Here is a 12325-nt window from a genome sequence, read left to right on the forward strand (position 1 = left end):
AATAATAACCCATAATGTGATTTACTTGAATGTCAGCAGACGCATTTTATACACATACTGTAAGTCTTTTGGTTTCACTTTTTTGTCTTTTGTGTGGATATTTTGAAATGAAATACTTCAAATCATATAAACTACTGTGCATGTCATGTTTTTTTCTCTCCATTGGAGCCCAGTGTGGTTTTAGGTAGGTGTGGAGCAAAGGTGTGTATTAGTCCCACGTTACATGAATCACCCCTTCGTGAGCTGCTGAATCACTAATAATTCATCAGTTGAGGTCCGCCATGCTGCTGCCCTTACCCTGCCCATCATTAATCATGTGGCTGCTCTGGGGAAGTGAATGCAGAACGCGCCCAACAAACAGAATCAGGTCGCGCCTGAGTGATGGCTTCATTCAACCACTCCCAATAGCAACCACCTGTGTTAGCGCCATAAACAAGCGTAATGTGTTATTTCTTCTCATCTCCCTCAATTACACCGTGGAAAACAGCAGCGAGCTAGCTAACAGGCTAGTGGGCCAGCTGATTCCCCTCTTGCTTTTTTTGTGGCTCACTGTAGTGCAAAAAGAGGTGTTTGTTTGAATAATGTTAATGGTAGGTCGACCTCTGGCACATTAAAATTGATCAGTCTCCATGGGTAGACCTCGATCCTGGGCCCCTGGAGGGAGTGAAAATAGCAAAAGCAATGCTCTTTTCTACACACAGTGCAGTTTTCAGTCTTTATGGTGAATTGAGAGCTCGTTTTTTTAGATCTATCATAATAAAAAATACTGTATCAACACAGGAACAAGGGGACAATGATTTACTATTCTACTCGCTGGGGATAAAGGGGTTTTCTGAACACTCAGGAGTTTGCTTTATGCCAGACCCCAGAGAGTAATAAAAAGCTAGATTCATTGAGGCCATCAAAAGACGAGACCATTAAGAAGTTCAACTAGCTGGAAAAACGAGCAAAGACTCAAGAGAAAAGAAACCTTTCTGACAGTACAAAGAGAGATGGATAATTACCAGCATTATGCAGATGTACTGTAGATGCAGTGCACGTGCATTTTACTATTCTTAGTGTTGTGGTTTTATATTTCATTGGGTTATCACGTATGAGTCAGTAACTCGTCTTAACGGATGAAAGGCAAAAAAAGCTGTATGCCATTTGTGCTGGATCTAGATGAAGGCTGAGTAAAGAAAATCCCACTCACGCTTTCTTAAAAGAAACAGGTGAAGTCCTCTGGGTGTCAAAGATCTGTAGGACGGATATATCCCACTTCCTTTTCTGTCTACCTGTCTTTCTCTCTCCTTGAAGATCTCGTTCAATCTTGCTGTCTCACCTCTCAGTATTTCCTCCCACTGTCTGTCTGTCTGTCTGTCTGCGTATACCTCACTCTTTCCTGCCTCTATTCCTCCCTTGATAAAGTGGTGAGGGTGACCCTGAACACAAAGTGTCCTTCAGTGCCAAGAATGTGGACAGCACAATGCTCTTTCATTCTTAAGTAAATATAGACCAATGCCTGCTCCCCTGTACACACACATGCACACGCATGCACGCACACACGCACCCACACACATACACTTTTACACCACACTTGGTCCTAAATGGACACACACAACCACCACAGGCACACACATAGACACAGATCATTGCCATCCGCCAGATCGATTTACAGACAGCTCCGATGACAAGCAGCTAAGAGACCAACTTGCTTGACACAATAGCTCCCTGTACAATAAGAGAGGCTGGACCAAATGACCAGAGCAGCTGAAAGAAACAGCTGGAATGGCCTCAGGAGAACAACTGGTTGCATTGGAACAACGAATGTCTGCTCAATAAATGTCACTAAAAGAAATATAAATTGATTTCAGTCAGCTCAGTACTATCCCACCTGGGTACAAAGAATACAGAGTTAAAGGCTGGGAAATGACAAGCGGGAAGAGAGAGAGGAGACAGAGGATTGTGGGGAGTGAGGGAAGACGTCGGAAAGAGAAAAGGAGAAAGATATAAAGAGGGTATCATAATGAACCAAGGAAAAGGAACAAATCAGCTGTAAGTAGGAGAAGGTCTGAGAGTGAGACTTGGACCATTTGGTTCATCATTAAATCATTAAATCTGGCCTTGGACTCTACGTTCGTTCTACTGCTATTTCTCTTCTTTTAACTGGTCATCCACTTCTCGTATATTTCCTGTGTTGCTCCTACATAAAATATAATCTGTTCCTAATGCCATTTTTGCTTTTTGTAAATAAAGTATGATGCAGTTCTTACCAGAGGTGTATAAAGTACTAGAGACCCATACTTGAGTACAAGTGCTCTATCAAAAAAGTGACTTAAGTATAAGTGCTCTTTAAGCACCCCACTTAAGTGGAAGTACTATAGTATTCAACATTTTTTGTACTTAAGTATTGCAAGAAGTTTATTTTAAAATGTACTACTCAATTACTAAAAGTAAAAGTACTGTGTTATGTAGTTATTAAAGAAAGCTGTCAAATTTTGAATATCATATTGTTGGAGTTCATCTTTTTACTTGGTATTAAGGCAGTCACAAGCTGTATATTGCTGGATATGAAGGAAGTTTCTGAAATAAACCCCAAAAGGTACATTAATGTCACAGCTGTTATAACTACTATTATCTGATATAACAGTGGGTTATTAATCACTTATTAACAAATACTGAATTAAAATGTGTGATGTAGTGGAAAGTTAACAAGCTAGCAAAATACAGATAAACTAGCAGCTTCACATCACAGGGTCAAACGGTTAACATTCAGGACTCACTGCAGTCTCAAACAACTCAGGAATAGATTAATCTGCTGCAACAATAACTAAATAGAGTACAAACTTACATCGTCTCTGACTTCTGAACAGGCAACCGTAATGAAAAGAAACCCGACACGATCTCGGGGATTTTTTTATGTAACTAATGTAGCCGTAACTAAACACACTGTAACCTAAAGTCTCCGTAGCGTGACGCATTCACAAGAGTAACAAGTAACGATGCAGCACATAAAAAATCTGAGTAAAAGTATTAAACTCATCGAAAATATGTACTCAAGTAAAAGTGGAAGTAGGAGAAAAAAAGACAGCCTTTTAGTACTTAAGTACAGTAGTGAAGTAGTTCTACTTCGTTACTATACAGCTCTGGTTCTTACCCAGGGAAGCAGTATAACGGTATATTAACTGTACCATACATTACTGCTTAATTACTGTACATTGGCTCAAGGTGTTTCTCAGTGATAGGGGTGGGCTATATGGACAAAAAATATCTCAATATATTTGGTGATTTTGACAATAACGATAATTAGACGATATCCTTTAAAAAAGTGTTTTTAAAAGTCAGTTACTTAATCACTGATGATAATAATGGGCACAATGTGGAATGAAAACAGTTCTTATTTATTTTCTTTAAAATGTAAGTATTCAAGTAAAAACAATTCAAAGACATAAAATACTAATACTAATTGAAGTAGTGTAGGAACATTGAACTCTTGAGTCAACATTCAGTTGTTCACCACTGCTATAATGTAAATTGTGCAGGATACAAGCAAGATGAAATCATAATAATAAACAAAGCGCTCTGTTCTGTAACAGCTTTCTTGATGTTAGAGTATACATGGTCTAGTGTGTTCTTCCCTCTAGTAGCACAATCTACATGCTGGAAAAAAGCTGGGGAGTACAGACTTTAAGGACGCCTTGTTAAAGTCCCCTGCTATAATATGTATCCCCTCCAGGTGATTGCGCTGCAGTTTGTTCACTATGGTTAGCAGTGAGCCAAACTTGTGCTAACGTTAGCATCGGGGGCTATGTAGATGGCAGTGTGCTGTTTTCGTGGTAAATAAAATGGCCTGTATATTAGCAACAGGGCTTCCAGGTCAGGTGAGCAGTGCTGGGCAGCGATTCTGCGGTTGGTACTCCATTCATTATGCACAAAAATGTCCTCCTGGATGTTATGAGCCGCCTGGAAGGCTCTTGTAATGGCTGTGTTGTATCGTAGTCCTATATTGATTAGTTCAGTGGGCTGTAACCGACAGGAGAGCTAGTAGCCGCTGCACAATCGCGCGCCGCCATCTTTGTTGACATTAGTGAATATGTAGCGTTCCAATGTGTGTTTTGAAGTGTTTTTTTTCTAAGTAATTTAATTCTTACGGTAGGTTTCCCCACAGAGAAATTTCGCTTTGCTCTCATTGAGGTTGAATGGAGACGAAATTCACCACTAAATGGACCACTGTATATGTTAGTTTAAACACTCAAACTTTTCAGCTAGCCGACAGGCTAATCGCTAGCATGTTCGGACATTGGATTTCATTGTAAAGCCTAGCCAGGCAGCTAGCTAGCTAGGCTACTTGTGCATTTGTTTGATTACATGTTTTGGTGGCGAACATTGACGCTTGTAGCAACACGGATTGTTGTTTATATGTTGCACAAACTTAAACAGGGCAAACACACCATCAAATAGACCACTCAGTTTAAACACTCAAACTAATTCAGCTAGCCGACAGGTCAACCGCTAGCATGTTCGGACATTGCATTTCATTGTAAGCATAGCAAGGCAGCTAGGCTACATAGCCAGGTTACCAGAGCGTTAATGAGCTAACATTTTACCGATGGTTTGCTGCTGTGCATTTTTACCGCCCTGTCTTCTGACAGCCCGGGACAATTAAAAAAAATGTTGCAGTGTTGCGTGTTGTTTTTTCCACCACGCCCCCGAGGCAAACTTTCGCTGGCCGAAATTCGTGTGGTGTTTCACTGTGTGGAACCCTACCGTTATTCTTATTCTTTATTTATAAAGGACAACACACATTATTCAACATTTCTGTAAATGTGCCAGTGTTAGCCAGCCGGGTAATTTTCAACTGTAGTCCTTTAAAATACTCTGTCAATTTGCACATCATTAACAAAACAATTACGATATTATCGATACAAAACGATACAAATCGCCCACCCCTACTCAGTGACCAGTATTTGTATCATTAGTTGACTTGAAATGATTCTTGCACTATTTCCTTTTCCACATCGTAGCTTTTGGGCAGAAACCTTGTATATCCATATTTCATCATTTTCATATCTTTTCTTAAATGAATGCTCTTGGTCACCCTTTAAATCTGTGTGCGTGTTTCACAAATATTTAAATTGACAAGGTGATTTCATCTTGACTTTGTCTAAGCTAAATGGCTAAATCAGATGTTTTCAAATTATTAGCCTTTTTTAATTTCCTGAAAAGCAACAGTTTTGGACCTACAAGGTTTGTGCCCGACAGCGACGATATTCTTGTTTCTCATCATCTTTTACAGTGATCTTTGATTAGTTCGTGGAACTTGTTCGCTGTTCCATCTCTATAAACACGGTACTCCCTGTCTGGCAGAGTTCATTACAGTTCATTAGAATTGTGTGCGTTTTGGGTGATATCCAGTTTTCTTCTATTTGCTCTGCTAACAAAAACTTAAAGGAAGCTGTGTTTGTGTGTGTGTTTGTGTTGTGTGTGTGTGTGTGTGTGTGTGTGTGTGTGTGTGTGTGTGTTGTTGTGTGTGTTTTTTGTGTGTGTGTGTGTGTGTGTGTGTGTGTGTGTGTGTGTGTGTGTGTGTGTGTGTTTTTTTTATTTTTAATTTTTCTGTACAAATAATTTGAAAGCAGCCCACATTTTATTATAATTCTCTGTGTTGTCAAGGCTTTATGGATTTGTGTATATATTTGTTGTCCAGCAGCACTGACTGAAGGGAACTAAAAGCACACAGGGGCTGTGAGGAAAGAAGGCATCACTCAAGGCTACAGCATTGTGTGATGATGGGGGGGGGGGGGTTATTTATAAGCTTTTAGTGGCTACACCTGCCTCTGGAATATCAGCACACAATACAAGCTATTGTTGCCAAGCCTTCTCTTCTCATCATACATCAGCAGTGACTGTCTGACTAAGAATAACTACAGGGACAAAACAGCTAAGGGGCCAACATTTTATTAGTTACTTTTCTATTGTAAGACTCCTCAGATTCCAAGTCCACCAGGAAGATCTCATGTTGTCCTTTTCTTACAGCTTATAGTATAAAAGTGGGGGTGTTGCTGTGTTTTATTGAAAGATCTCAGACAATAAAACATGTTTTATGTTTTACTAAGAATTTTCTAAAAGCACTACCATGCTTAAAAACTCAACCAGTGCTCAACCTGATGGATTTAGACCACTTATGCAAATCCATTAGATTGCACTTTCCTAGAGCACCTAGAAGACAAACTGTGTAATTAATTGGTACATGTACCAGGTGAAACATGTATGGCAAGCCAAGAAGGAATAAATATTTGCTGAAAACACGGAAAGACTTATCGCGTTTTATCAATCATTAATGCTTATTCACAATTCATGTGCGCTCTGTGCTTTTACTTGCATACATTATGAATAAAAGCCAGAGTCAGAGTGACTGTGTGGCAAACATGTATTCCCTGTTGGATGTTCTTGCATTTAATCTGCACTTCACAGATGCCACGGATATCATACCCTTAATGTATGGGTCGCTGTGGAGAGAACAGGCCGTGATATGCCAACTGTATTTGATGCCAAATTTAGGTCACTTTGCAGGAAACCAGTAAAAGAAGTGCAGGATGGTGGGGGGGAGTTGACATGAAGCTTGTTGGAGAGCCCACATCTGAAATATTGTATTTATGGATAAAAAAAAAAAATCAAACACAAAAGAACTGTAGCATGTTTGAATAGAGTTGATTCTATTACTTTTTAATCTTATTTAGATTTTTAATACCAATACCTGCTGACATCAGTTTAATGCAGTCAGTGTTTGCAGCCAAAATTGTCTGTTTTGTAAGTGTAAGTTGTGACATAAAGTCTGAGCTAAGGCTGCATGATTATGGAAAAAAAACAAAATAATCACGATTATTTAACACGATTACTCATTGTTTTTTGGAAAGATGTTGCATTTATTGAACTTAATAAACTGTGAAACAGTCAAATGAACAGTGGAAAAAACCTTGAACTGTGAAATTTCCCTTCATACTTTCCCTGTTGAAATTAATTTTTTCATTCAGAACAAAAGAAATTAACAATTTACTTGCAAAACCAAAATAGTTTTTCTCAATTACTGTTTTTGTGATCATTAGGAGCCAAAATCATAATCACGACTAAAATTCAGATTAATTGCACAGCCCTAGTCTGAGCTAATTACACAGAAAATCCCAACTCAATCCCCATAGCTCATAGATCAAACTAGGGATGTCACGATACCAAAAATCTAGTATTCAGTACCGATTAAGGCTGAGCAATTTTATCGATTCTGCGATATAAATCGATATTTTTCCCCCCAAGAAAGTATTGATTTTTAAGCCGCGAGTATCGATACATAAATCCCATTCAAATCCCCCGTGTTTACCCCCGTTCACGTTGCAGGAAGAGTGATTTGGTCAGCCAGCCGCTAGTGTCGCTGTAGAGCAGCCAACGTCAACTGGCGGCCCGCCGCCAAAGCTTTTAGTCTCACCCGCAGAATAATCATGAATTCACAAAATGTAAAGAGGAAAAAATGCGTTGTGCGACCAAATTGGTCACACTCTAGAGCTCTGGTTACTATCTACTCAATATTAGCAAGCTCAGACTGGACACTCTTCAGTGTTCAACAGCCATCTGTCAGTTTCAAAACTGAAGCAGTCATTGTTCCACAGGGAATTGTCTTGGTGGAAACTAAATATTACAAAACTTTCTTTTCATCTTCTCACTTACCTGTGATTGGGCCCAGAATACAACTTAATGGACAGCAAAGTCTCCTGGATGATCCATCATTTCCTGGCGAGCCTTGACAGCTGTTTTCGTGCCTTTTTCTAATCAAGGACCCATTAAGTGCTCATTAAAATGCAGGAGAAGAGAGGGAGGGGGCGATGTGATTGCATCCAATTACATGCAGACTTCATCAAGTGATTTGGTCTGGGAGAGAGAGGTGTTGGTGCCTTTTTAATGGGGATGGCAGGAAAAGGGCTGCCTAATGTGATTCACTTATGGCACGTCAAAGTGGAAAAGTACAATGACGTTTTCTGTTGGATGCTGCTAAACTTTACACTGCCAGTCATCAGTGTTTTAAAAAACCAATTTCTATGCATTATATGTTCAGTGAATATGACATAAACCAATAAATGACGAAGGAAGCTTTTACTAGACCGTAGCCTAGTTCCTAGGGTTGTATACCGAATTCAATACTTTTTAGGCACCGACTGAATTGCCTCTAAAGTATCAAGTATTAGTGTTGACGAACTGACCGAAGAGCCGGTTAATTAACCCGACTCGTGTCACTGAGCCGGGAGAATCGAGTGCCATACGTCAATTGACCGACTCACTCGTGTTTTTTTTCTTTCACTTCTTTCGTGCCGTTGGCATTAAATATATGTCAATGGTTGGCCGTTGTGTAGCTGGTATTCTTCTGCTACTGTGTGTGTTGTAATCTAGCTCATTAGCGCCTCCACTGGAGTGGTGGTGGTAGAATCAATCAGGAAATTAGTTACTAATGCCTAATGCCTAGACCCTATGCCGAACGAGACCGAATGTAACCGTGCAACCTGCCGGCCGCTGGAGTCTAATGTAACCGTGCAACCTGCCGGCCCGCTCGAGTCTAATGTAACCGTGCAACCGGTCGGCCCGCTCGACTCTAATGTAATCAAGCGGTGTCTTGGTTCTCGGCAAGTTTGAGTTATTAACCGAGCCTTGTTTCTGGTGCATCTTAGAGGATTGTGTTCACGGCAATTCACACATTATCGATGGGGAAGTACAGTACATCACATACAAATACACGTCATGTTATTTTGGTTTATGTTAAGTTAAATGTTAGAGAAGTGAATGTTGCTACATGGTAGCTAGGCTAGGCTGTCACAAGGACACCGCGCACCAGGCTACTGAACGAGACCGTAAGGACCGTAACCGAGGGTAGGCTACTGCATGAGTCTATGTAATCAAACGGGTGTCTAGGTTCTCGGCAAGTTTGACTTATCAACTGATAGCAGAAGCCTTTATTTCTCGTGCATTTTAGAATTGTGTTAATGGAAATTCATATGCTACATTATCACCGGTGACCGAATCTATTAACTCGGTAGGCCAACCAACAACCGTCCGGTTGAACAGACTCTCGTAAAAAAGTCGGTTGTCCCATCACTATCAAGTATCGAAAAAATGCCCGGTCATTCAATACCCAGGGAGTAAATCTCATCAGCAACAGTGAGCAAATAAGCATGCAGCAGGCTTCTACCAAGATCTAATAATGTTTGTGATTGGCTGTCTAACGTTAGACGTCATAGAGGCAGGCGGGAAAAACGCTACGTTACGCACAGAGACGGGGCTGATGTAGTGGGAGCTAAAAAATGAATAAAAAGATTTATGCTGTTATGTTATTTCTTTTTGTTTTATAAAATTGGTATCGAAAAAAAGTACTGGTATAAAATTTCTTTTAAATGATACACAGCCCTACTGGTTCCATCCTCTAAATAAGCACCCACATCTCAGATTTGTTTCAGGATTCAAATAGTAGGGGTGCACCGATCCGATATTAAGATTGGATATTGGTCCCAATATTGACAAAATAGCTGGATCGGGGATCGGAAAAATTAACAGATCCACGGACCGATCCAGTTTTGCTATTTTTTTTTTTTCCCTCGTGTGTCACATGCTGGAAGAGTTGAGTGTACAAATAAATAAAAATTCTATGTTATTTTGTCTTAGTTAGGAAAGTCTGGTGCCTTTACTCTCTTCCACATGGTGGAAGGAAGGTATAAGGTGGAAGGTATACAGTGTATTATTAATTAAGAATTGTGTATCTACAGATAACCAAAGCCCAGGTATCGGGACTGAAAAAGTCGATCCATTAACCATACTGACTGAATAAGATTGACACAGCTGTAAAAGCTGTCAGTCAACATAGACTACAGAACTCCTAAGTGGACAATTTTTGTTTTCCTGTTCAGGATGACCATGACTAGCACCATGTCAAATCTGGTGTTATTTTACTGTACAATTGTGGAGAGAATTAAGGGGCCAGCAGACTCAATGTAGGCCTACATCATAGCATTAGAAATGTCCTCATATTTGAACTGTCAGTTATTTAGGTTGGATCCAGCTGTGGTGGAAATGCAGAGAAAGGACAAATACACCAAAAATTGTTTAGTGCAAGTAAACTATTTTTCAGGGTTTGCGCGGGGTCTTAAAAAGTCAAAAATTCTGAACTTAAAATGTAAGGCCTTAAAAAGTCTTAAAAACTGCAAGATTTTCATCCTAGGTCTTAAATTTCATTTAGTCAGGTCTAAAAAAAAGTTTTTACCCTCGTTCATTTCAAGAAACGCTGGCCGCAGAAAGTTATTACAGTTCTAGAGCAGGGGTCTCCAACCAGACATGAAAATCATTGTATAAGTACTCGGGCCTGGTGCCCGATTTCTGCCGTATGACTATTTTAGAAAAATAAATAAATTAATAAGTCCACATGGGATTTGTTTTAATGCGCTGGATTTAACCATACTGTCTATGGATTTAACCAATCATCGAACTTCCACCAACCAATGAAACGAGTTCTAGCCAATCAGATGCAAAGTAGGGCGGGTCTTTGCCGAAATGTCAGAGTGCGGTGCCGGTGTGGTCTCCGTGGTAACGCGGCTAAAAAAATGTAGGCAAAGTTTATCAAACTTGTAGATACAGGCAGCTTTAGTCGAGAAAGTAGTTAAAAACAAATGGCGCTGGGCATGAATGGAGGACAAGAAGAAAAGGGTGGAGATGGGAAGCCGTTTAGCACTTTGTGCCTCAAATTGAGGGAGCCGGGTGCTTCTGCAGCGCATGTTTTGGACGGCAGCAGCGGGAAGACAGTGCTTGCTAGTCATTAGATGCTGGTCACAAAGCTTCGGTCCGTGCACTCTGTCATACGAGTACGTTACCGGCAACGACCGCTACCGTTAAGACTGCGACTGTTCCTTTACTGACCGACCATGATACAAACAATACGTGTGTGCACGTTCATAGCGGAACATGATTTGTAAAAGCTATCTGAAGCCCAAACTGCCTTGACAAAGCTGTCTGTTTGGAATCAGCATGGCAGTTATTTAAACATAACGGCCTTGTCCCAGAGTTTAGACGTCTAGCTATATGAAAAGATAAACAATTCGACGTTTTTCATAAATGTAAATAAAGCAGCTAATATCAACATGGACAAAATCATGAATGTACTAATTCGCTTTTTTGATGATGACCTGGCCAAAGTAGTACATTTTTGTTTTCACAATGATTCATTGTAGGATTATATTATTACAATATGTAAATCCACATTGACTCTTAATTTAACATGGTTGGAAGAAGTAAAAATTGATCCAAAACTTTTTAGTCTTTAACCTAAGGCCATTTTACAACCTTTTCCGTCTGGTTTTATTTTCTAAAAAGCTTGTAAAACATCAACCCTGTTGTCCACAGTCAATCAATGTACATCTTTTTTCAGGAAAAACTGGCTTTTAGAATATTTGTGCTGTAGTGAGGTCAATTGAATGTAAAAAGGTTGTATGACCTTAAAACAAATAAATAAATAAACGGAAAATAATCTCACAGATATTTATTGATACCACACAGAACAATAAAGCTAAGCCAATCTCCTGTCTAAATCAGTCCCATATGTCTTGGGTGTCAAACTGTGAAGAAATAAACATTATAACTTATAAAGTTGACAAAATATATACATTTTTTCAAAAAGTCAGCGCTTTTGCCAATAACAAAATAATAATGTTCAAATGTATTGATATCACAAACGAGAAATGGTACACAAAATTTGTGTTGTCTAAAACAGTTCTCCTATATATTTGGAGTCATCAGTGCAAAAATAAACATAATAAACGTTATAACTCATATAACTGACAAACTATTTACATTTCTTCAAAAAGGCCAAATGTACCCAAATATCTAAACAGTATGCCATTATCTCTTTTTCACTTTACTGTTTTTATCGCTCGGTTTTGGTTCCATCGGTCAGTGAACCCACCTTCCACTGTGCGGACCTGACTCATTTGTTGAAAACGTAAACACACTTGCAAAGCATCATGGGAATTTATACTGGACGGCAGCTACACAGATGTAGCTGAACAAATGACGAAAAGTGATAAATTATGGACATCGAGTGGATAAATCTTGGATGTAAGCGTTTGATTTATTGCTGAACAACTCCTAAAGCCACGCGAGCCCAGGCTGGATAGAAAGCCTCTGTAAAGCTACGAAGATAAAACAGACATCACTGTGATCAGTAGCTTATTGGCTATTAGCTGTTGAAGTATTAGCAGCTAGCGCCGAAACTGACCAAACGAGATAAATTACGGACATCAAGTGGATAAATCTTGGATGTAAGAGT

At 39.5% G+C, this 12325-nt stretch overlaps 1 protein-coding gene across 1 annotated transcript in view; it reads right to left on the minus strand.

The window, feature by feature from the left end:
- myom3 (myomesin 3) overlaps positions 1-1457 on the minus strand; it is a 66877-nt gene extending 65420 nt beyond the window's left edge. The window contains exon 1 of the mRNA XM_039807281.1: positions 1193-1457. The gene's annotated coding sequence lies outside the window, so the exon portion shown is untranslated. The remainder of the gene's footprint in view (positions 1-1192) is intronic.
- Positions 1458-12325: the final 10868 nt, after the last annotated feature.

Source organism: Perca fluviatilis, chromosome 7, assembly GCF_010015445.1.
Source record: "Perca fluviatilis chromosome 7, GENO_Pfluv_1.0, whole genome shotgun sequence".
In the NCBI taxonomy this organism is placed as follows: domain Eukaryota; kingdom Metazoa; phylum Chordata; class Actinopteri; order Perciformes; family Percidae; genus Perca; species Perca fluviatilis.